The sequence below is a fragment of the Gracilinanus agilis genome, chromosome 1 (assembly GCF_016433145.1).
Source record: "Gracilinanus agilis isolate LMUSP501 chromosome 1, AgileGrace, whole genome shotgun sequence".
Classification (NCBI taxonomy): domain Eukaryota; kingdom Metazoa; phylum Chordata; class Mammalia; order Didelphimorphia; family Didelphidae; genus Gracilinanus; species Gracilinanus agilis.
Genome location: NC_058130.1, coordinates 702713376 through 702723274, shown reverse-complemented (window position 1 = coordinate 702723274; position 9899 = coordinate 702713376). Strand labels below are relative to the sequence as shown.

The 9899-nt window shown below is 40.3% G+C and overlaps 1 pseudogene; it reads right to left on the bottom strand.

Annotated features, from left to right (window-relative positions):
* Positions 1-338: 338 nt before the first annotated feature.
* LOC123255882 lies at positions 339-9664 on the bottom strand (annotated as a pseudogene).
* Between the last annotated feature and the right edge of the window lie 235 nt (positions 9665-9899).

Below are 9899 nucleotides of genomic sequence, written 5' to 3'. Positions count from 1 at the left end.
CACAATATCAATACATAAATACAAATAGGAACATGATGGTATTGATGAGTAGAACTGAAAGTGGGAAGCTTCCTGGAAAAGGGATTTTTAACAAGCTCTTGAAAGTGATGAGCAATGACATAAGAAAACATGAAAACAGGTAAAAAGGCACAGAGGTAGGAATTAGCAGATCTTGTACTAATTAGTTGAATTAGATTGGCTTGAAGCAAACGGACAAATGGAGGATATTGTTCTATCTGGACTCATACTTAGTACTCACAGCAGATTCACTCCCCTTGTCTTACTTCACCCCTCCCCCCCCAAAAAAAACCTGTGACTAAGTTTACTGGCCTAAATTTACTATGTTAAATATCTGTGTTGTGTTCTTCCTATTCATTATGTCCACCAGCTTATGCTCTGGTGTGAATTCTCTGGTGTTTTCTTAAGTTTGAACTCCATCTGAAGGTTTTCCCACATTCATTACATCCATATATTTTCTCCCCAGTATGAATTATTTGATGTTGAATGAGGGTTGAACTCCTACTAAAGGCTTTTCCACATTCATTGCATTCATATGGTCTCTGACCTGTATGAACTCTTTGATGTTGAATAAGGCTTGAGCTATGAATGAAAGCCTTCCCACAGGCGTTACACTCATGGGGTTTTTCTCCAGTATGAATTCTCTGATGTAGGATAAGATGAGAGCTCTGACTAAAGACTTTTCCACAATCAATACACCCATAGGGTTTCTCTCCAGTATGAATTCTCTGATGTAGGATAAGATGTGAGCTCCAACTGAAGGCTTTCCCACATTCATTACATTCATGAAGTTTCTCTCCACCATGAACTCGATGTTTTAAAAGGCCTGAGCTATCTAAAACATTCCCATACTCATCACACTGATGGTCTGTCTCCCCAGTGTGAACTCTCTGGTGTTCATTTAGGTGTGAACTACGGTTAAATGCTTTCCCACATTTATTACACCTGTAGGGTTTTACTCCCATATGAATTAATTGATGCTGAAAAAAGTTTGAACTCTGACTGAAGGATTTTTCACATATATTACATTTATAGGGTTTCTCTCCAGTATGAATTCTTTGGTGTTCTCGAAGATGTGAGCTTCGACTGAAAGCTTTCCCACATATATGACATTTATGTGGTTTCTCACCAGTATGAGTTCTCTGGTGTAGAATAAGGTGTGAACTCTGACTGAAAGCTTTTCCACATGCATTACATTTGTAGGGTTTCTCTCCTGTGTGTACTCTTTGATGCTTAATAAGGGTTGAGCTCCGACTGAAAGCTTTGCCACATTCTCTACATTTATGGGGTTTCTCTCCAGTATGGATTCGTTGATGCAATGTAAGCTGTGAACTCTGACTGAAAGCTTTGCCACATTCTCTACATTCATAGGGTTTTTCTCCAGTATGAATTCTCTGATGTAACATGAGTTGTGAACGCCTACGGAAATCCTTCCCACATTCATTACATTTATAAGGTTTCTCTCCTGTATGAATTTTCTGATGTTCAATAAGGTGAGAGTTAAGCCCAAAAGCTTTCCCACAATCAGGGCATTCAAAAGGTTTCTCTCCAGTATGAATTCTCTGATGCAGATTAAAGTCTGAATTGTATTTGAAGCTTTTGTCACAAGTACCACATTTATGGGCTCTCTCTTCTATAAGATTTCTTTGCTGTGCAAAAAAATTAGAGTTTAGCCTAAAGTTTCTCCTAAATTCATTATATTCTTGTGCCTTCTTTCTTGTGAGTTTTTTTTGGTGAGGGGTGGTCACTTTCCTAAAATCTTTCTCCTGAAAAGGATATTTCCTTAAGCTATCTCCTGGAGAATTTGCCTTCTGTCTCTCCAAAGTACTTTCAGAGTCACAGGCTTTTCCAAATGAAAGAACATGGTAACTTTCCAATGCTTTCCCCTCTGATTCTATTTCTTTGAAAATTTCCTGATTATGATTAGATAGCCTGTTTTGGGTCCTGATTTCAGAACCTGAAAAAAATAAATAGAAAAAGTAAATGTCTCCTGTTGTTTATATAGAAAGGAAGCAGAACTTGACACATAGTGGGTTTTCAAGTATATGTTCCTGAACTAATGAAGAAGAAATAAGATCATAAAACTGAAACCAATATCTACAATAAATTTTGACAATATAAACTATAATATCTTACAAAAAAGGGAACAAAATGGAAACCTGATGTAGTGTAGAGGAACTTAACCTCTGGTCCATGAACCCTCCCATGAGATCCATGGATAAATTTCAGGAAATTTATAAACTTGGATGGAAAAAAATTTACATCTAAATTTCAACCAAAAAAATGTTTCCTTTGAATCAATTCAAAGGCAGAAGAATGGCAAAGGTTAGGCAAATGGGGTTAATTGCCTTTCTCAGGATCACATAGTTAGGAAGCATCTGAGGCCAGATTTGAACTCAGGTCCTCTCGACTTCAGGTTTGGCACTCTATCCACTGTGCTATTTAGTTACCCTATTATATGCATTTTAAATATTATTCCAAGCCAAGTCCATAGGCTTTACCTGACTATCAAAGTTGTCCATAACATAAAAAAGTCTAAAAACCCCAAAATAATATACACACTGAATTTAGAGGCAGAAATGTTTGATTCAAATCCTGCTGATGCTATTTATTGGCTACATAAACTTTAGCAAGTCACTTATTATGATGTAGCTCAGGTTCCTTATTTGTGGTCATTTGTAAGATGAGGGGATTGGACCAAATGCTTTCCATGGTCTCTTCTACTCTTGACTATTTTGCTTTCATATGATAGAAGATTCTTACTTAATGTCCTCTACATTTTTTTTAAAACCTTGACTTCTGTCTCAGAATCAGTTCTAAGGCAAAAGAGTGATAAGGGCTAGGCAATGGGGGTTAAGTAACTTGCCCAGGGTCACACAGCTAGGAAATGTCTCATGCCAGATTTGAACCTAGGACTTCCCATCTCCAGGCCTGGCTCTCAATCCACTGAGTCACCTAGCTGTCCTTTAATACCTTAAAAAAAATTTTTTTTCTGAAAACCATTAAAATACAGATCTTTATGTAATAGCTGCCATTATCCATTTTAAAGCACATCTTTTAATAGAAAATATACTGAATTTGGAGTCAAAAACCCTATGTTCAAGTCTTAAGCCTGCTGTTCACAAGTCATGTGACCCCACCAGGTAAACCACTTCTATAGCCCATAGTTTTCTTGCTTATAAAATGAAGGGCTTTGGGGGCAGCTGGGTAGCTCAGTGGATTGAGAGCCAGGCCTAGAGACGGGAGGTCCTAGGTTCAAATCTGGCCTCAGACATTGTGTCTGTGTGTGACCCTGTGTGACCCTGGCAAGTCACTTAACCCTCATTGCCTAGTCCTTACTGCTCTTCTGCCTTAGAACCAATATTTAGTATCAAGTATAAGATAGAAAGTAAGAGATAAAAAAAAACAAACAAACAAAAAGACCTACTATTATAAATTAGAGTATGTTCTTGCTGCTCTATTTCTGGTATGAGAGAGTATTTTATGAGTGATAACAGTCATGGAATAGAAGATTTGAGAGGAGAATTAAAACCCAAATTAATAACTGTTAATTCAGTTATAAGATCTGATCATATATGGATAATGTAACTTTGAGAGCATAATACCATTTAATAGAAGATTACCAACACCCCCGCCTCATAATAAGGCATATGTAGAAGTAGGTAAGATAGGGGACATCTTCAAAGACAAGTAAAGCATCCACTTTGACACTCATGCTGTGTATGATAAACTTTTAAGACTGACCACAAGGCCCCACAATCAATCATGAGGACCAAAGTATAGATTTAGAAGTGGAAGCAAGAAATAGCATCTTGTCTCTTCGCCAATAAAAATATATAAAGCACTATGCAACTCTTAAAGCACTATACAAATGCTACCTATAGCCTTCTGTGTGTTCTCTCTGTTTCAATTCTCTCCCCACTCCTCCAACCTTTGCAATCTGGCTTTTGACCTCATCACTCAACCAAAACCTCTCCAAAGCTGCAATGGTCTCTTCAGTGACAAATCTAAGGGTCTTTTTTTATTTGTCCCTATATCCTGCCTCCCTTACTATGCTGCAAATTCTGTAAAAGTAGGAGCCATCTTACTTACCTTGTTTGCTTCCAGGGCCCAGCACAACAATCTTCAGTAGCTTCCCACTGCCTACAGATCAAAGTTCAAATGTCTTTGTCCAGTATTCAAGCCTTCCACAAGTTAAAATCACCCTACTCCCTACCTCCTTCAAAAAACCCTCATATGGCATGAGCACAAGTGATGTATAAAATGGAACTAGAATGAAAAAACCTGGGGCTTAGATCTGGTTCTGCCACTTATTAGCTTTGTGGCCTTGGGCAAGTAAATCTGGGCCTTAGTTTCTTCATCATTAAAACAAAGTGCTTGAACTAAATAATCATTAAGATCCTATGATGTATTCCAGTTAAGATCCAAGGACTCATTCAGAGCATTTAAATAAATCCTCTAAGTATTAATTATATAATCAGATATTAAACTTAGTCCTTTCACCTTCTTCCTTTTTCTCCATACTTCCTCCACATGAATTGCTATCCTATATTTAGTACAGCTAAATTTCTGGGCCCAAGTGAAGGGCTTCACAAAGGATTTTAGTCAGAGGGCTTTTTTCGATCCTAGCCCGCTACTTTTTAGTCGTATGACCTCACTGCAAGTCATTTCACCTATCTCTCAATTTTCTCATCATCACAATAAGGATTCAGACTATATAACTCCTTTGATCTTTTCTGGCTCTAAATCCTATAAGCCCATCCCTGAGTCAGCTCAACAAAGCCTTGAAGAAGCCTCAAAGCTATTAAAGTAGGTGAGGTCAAGAGCTCCAGGAGAGCAGGTTCCAAAGAGTGCTTACCCAGGGAGATCATGTTCCCATAATTCTCCAGCATCACATGTATGGAGATCTCCTTTCCATGGAAGTCAGGTTACTCCAACCTGGGCCATACAGCCACAATCTTGTACATCTATGACTCCTAAAACAACACATTCCAAAGGAAGAGAACATGAGGGAAAGAAGGAAAAACAAAGGGGAAGAGGATGGATGGAAATACATAGGATGCTGAACATTTATGTCTTTGAGCATTCAAGGGAACTAACTTTAACACTCTGTGCAGAGGGCCCAATCCCCAGTTATCCTGCCATAGGAACCATAGCCACAGGGACCCCAGCAAAACTTGTCAAATTTTCAATGGTGGATCTATGACTAGAAGCCACATGTCCTGACTCCTAGTTCTGGAATTTTTCACTAACTTCATACTAATGACCCTTTTATTTGAAAGAAAACCATAGTCTCATAAATCCAAGAAACTGGGAGGTCAGAGGTGATCCAAAAGCCCTCTATTCTGGGGATATGGAGTGTTACAACAGAAAATACCTTCTTGTCATCAGGACACCTCCATTCTATCCTTGACTCTGCCAATGGCTTGTTGGGTGACCTTGGGCATGCCCCTTCTCATTGATAAGCCTAAGCTTCCTTGTTCCCTTTTTGTTTCCAAAAAAGTAGACAGCAATCCCTATCCTACTTATCTTCTATCACTGTGAGGAGGAAAGCACTAGAGAAATAAGTTCTATTATCATTATGATGTATCTCTGGCATTCAGTCAACAAACATTTGAATACCTACTATGTGCAAGAGTTGGTATAGTAGAATGAGGACCAGACAGGGACTATATCCTAGATAGGCATCATAGGCTCTACATGACTATGAGCAAGTCATATCATCTCTATGAACTATCATTTCTAAAAGGAGAGAGGAGAATGATCTCTAAGATCCCTTTCAGTTCTAAATGCAGTGATTAATTTTTTTTGGTCTATTACTATGAAATCAAACTGTAACTTATAGATTTTGTCATTGCTTGGGAACTGAGATATTAAGAGATCTGCCTGTGGTCACACAGTTAGTTATACAGAGGAAGGCCTCTAAATGCAGTCGTTCTTACTCTAAACTCTCTCACTCTATCCCCTACAGAAAGCTATCTATCTTCCTTGAATGATAACGACCACGATAGAAAAAAAAAAAATTTTTTTAGCTTTAAGGCTTATAAAATTCCTTACACAAATCATTTTATTTACTCTTCACAGCCCTAAAGCTAAGCATTATTGTCACACTAATTTTGCAGATGAGGAAAATGGGCCTTCAAATCTGCCTCGAAGCCACCTCAACAGACTCACATGTTGGTCGTCTTCATACATTCTTCATTCTAATGTCCTACTCCCCAACTCAACATTCTACCTCCTACTTATGCCAAGCTGTTCCCCACCCCCATTCCTGGAACGTTTGTCTCATGTGTCTCTTAAAATCCTTAGCTTCCTTCAATGCTGAGCTCAGGTGGCACATCCAACTATAATCTTTTCCTGATCCTCCCAGGTGTTCAGTGTTCTCTTTCTTCTCAAATCATCATTTATCTGCATAGATGCTACATTTCCTCTTCCCCCTTTAGAATGTAAGTTCCTAGAGGTTAATAATGCTTTGGTATGGTTTTTTTTTAAACTTTTACCTTCCAAAAGCAGTAAGGGCTAGGCAATGGGGGTTGATTTGTCCACTGTAGTGACTGAAGCCAGAACCTAGGATCTCCCATTTAATAACTTTTAAATTTTGTTTCTGTAGAATCTTGCATGTGACAGGCTCTAAATGCTTCTTAAATTGAATTAACTGATTTGTCCATCATCATACAATAAATTAAATATTAGGAAGCAGGATTATAATTCAAATTAATCCCCACTTGAAATCCTAGGAACTTTCCCTACTTTGAAATTACAAACTTCCTGAAGGTAGGATTTATCTTGTAGACCAATCAGATCACTGGGCCTTGTTAAGGAAATGAATAATAGATGAAATTTGCAGCCTCTTTCCCATTAATATCACCTCCAAGCAGCCTCTTTAGGTGCCCAAACGCCCTCATCCCTCAAAAGCTTTTATAAACCAACAAATGCAGCAGCCAGGTCAGCCAAAGAAAAGTAATATAGTTTCACGTTCAGGGATACACAAGTCTCCTCGACAGCACCCTCAGAGATTCAGAACAGTCTGCAGTGGAAGACTACAGTGACAGAAAACTCCGTACTACGGTGAGGATTCTCCCTCGGGGCTTGGGAGTCAAAAAGACCTGAGTTTGAATCCTCCCTCAGACCTTCAATAGACACATAACCCTGGAAAAATCACATAACCTCTCTGAAGCTTGGCCTCCTCGTCTATAAAATAGGAACAAAAATAGCTTAATTAATAAAAATTGGAATAATAATTGTTCTCACAGGAGAACAAATATGTTATTATGTGTGAGAAGTACTTTAAAAACCTTAAAGCTCTATTGTCGGGGAGGCTAGCAGGTTCGACAACGGAGTGAGAGCCAGGCTTGGAGACTAGATTAATTTACATTCCTAGCTGTGTGACCCTAGGCAAGTCATTTAACACCCACAGTTTAGCCCTTACCACTCTTCTACCTAGAAACCGATTCACAGTATTCCTTCAAAGACGGAAGGTTATGGGTTATAATTTTTTTTTTATTTTTAAAAAACGCTATTGCTGTTGTTCTTCTTATTATTATCGTTACTACGCCTCACCCCACTCCGCCCGAGGTGGCCCATTCCACTTGGGGCCAGTTCAAACTGCTGGGAGGTTTCCCTCCCGGGGTCTTGCTGTGTTGTTCTGGGCTTTTCTCGGAATCCCCAGCGCTCAGAGCAGGGTCTTTACAGAATAGGCGCTTCATAAACGCTTGTAGCCTGAAGTCGGGCCCGCCCTTGCCTCGCTGGCCATCTCTTTCCAAGTCCGTGCCCACTTTGGGGTCCTCGGGCCCGCGAGAAGCTCTGGATCCCGCGAGGAGGGGGCGCTCCTCGGGATCCCCGCTTCTGACCCAAGCAAGGGAGGGAAGGGGGTTCCAAAGCTCAGGTTCCAAAGCTCTGCTTCCACGCTCTCGGGTGGGGTCAGCAAAGGAATCTGGGGGGCGGGGACCGCAGACACACCCTCCACCCAGGCCACACTCACCAGCCGCTGCAGGGTCGTCGATAAAGGCCACTGTCAGCGGCCAAAACCGACGATGACCGGAAACGTCCCTAGAAGTCCCCGAAAGGCGGAGCGGGAGCCGGGAACTAAGGGGACTTCTGGGGAAACTCTAGGCTTACAGGAAGACTGCCTATCTCGATGCTTAGGCCGAGTCCGAGGAGACAGACAGCCCCACCCTTAGGGGCGAGGCAACTGGGGAGTGGGCGGGGAAAGTCGAGGGCCCGCCTCACCCAACCTCAGTGGTCCCATGCAACCGAACCTCTACCTTTCGCTTTAATTTAACAAATATTGGATTAAATGATTATTAGTACCATAGGCTTCTAGATTTAAAGTTGGAAGGAACCTTAGATGTATTCTATTCCAACTCCCTTAATTTTACAGGTTCAATTAAATTGAGTTCAAGCATTAATTCAATTTTATTAAAGTATTAAATATTAATCAATGAACACTATTATGTGCTAATTTGGGAATTGTTGTTCAGTGGTTTCAGTCGTATCCTACCCATGGGAACCCCATTTGGGGTTTTCTTGGCAAAGATTACCGAAGAGGTTTGCCATTTCCTTCTCAAGTTCATTTTACAGATGTGGAAACTGAGGCAGCCAGAGTTAAGTGACTTACTGAGGGTCACACAGCTAGTAAGTGTCTGAGGCTAGATTTGAACTTAGGAAGATGAGCCTTCTTGACTTCAGCTGGGTGAAGGTGCCTTAAGTCCATGTTACAAGAGGATAAATTGTTAAACAAATTGGAGAGGTTTAGCCTAGAGGAGAATAGACTTGTTAGCTGTCTTCAACTATATGAAGCACTTTTCATGGAAGAGGGATTAGAACTGTTCTTAGACTCTGAAGGGCAGAACCAGGATCAATGGGTGGAAGAAATTTGAAGGAGAGTAATATCAATTTGACAGGAAAATCTTCCAAACTATTAGAGTTGTCCCAAAGTCAAATTGGCTGCCCCAGAGAGCAGTGGTTTCCTCATTGCAGGTATTTGAGCAAAGGACAGATGCTTTATGGCATTTGTTTTCATGAATGTATTGAACTAGATAGTTACAAAGTTCCCTTCCAACTCTGTGATTCTGATAGAATAAGAAAAACAAAATAGTCCAACATAAAAGGAATACACAGATAAGGAAATATAAAATAATTTCAAAAGGAGAAAAATACTAACTGGATGGAATCAAGGATGGCTGTATGAGGATAATTCAGGAATTCAAAAGCACTGTGGTAAGGAGTGAGTGTCTTTCAGGGAAAGAGGATAGCCTATGACAAGAGTATGGAGAAAGCAGATATCATGTCAACATAAGGAGTTTGATTGGAGGAGACCTTGACCAATTTGACGAACCTCCCCTCTCCCAATTAACTTGATGGGATTACAGGGCATTAACCTTTGCCTGAAGAGCACCTCCCACAGGGGTGGACAAGTATTCCCAGCATCTTGCTAAAAGAACAAAGGGAATGCCTCTCATTGTTCCCAGTCAAAGTGGCTGCCTCCCAGATGGTTGGCCTTGAATCTGGGAGAACAGGCTCTTGTTAAAACAGCCATCTTCTCCTCCAGCTGCTAAATGACTCACCCTTTAAAATTTCCCATGTTTCTTCTCTTCATTGGACTTTCATTGCGGCAAGGCACACTGGAGTCTGGCAAGGGAAACATAGGATGAATAGTATACAGGAAGAAAAAAAGTAGCCAAGAACTTGAAATCACTTCCTCTTGAGTACAAGTCAGAGACCAAAGATCCTGAAACATCTAGTGTCTGACTGGTCTTCCTAGAGGAAGATTTTCTTAAGCCTTTACTTGTTGGGAAAAGAAAAGGATCTTGAACTGTCCTCTAGCTGAAGGATCAAAGTCATGCCACGATTAGGAAAGGAAAGGGTGAGGAGTGCAGGGT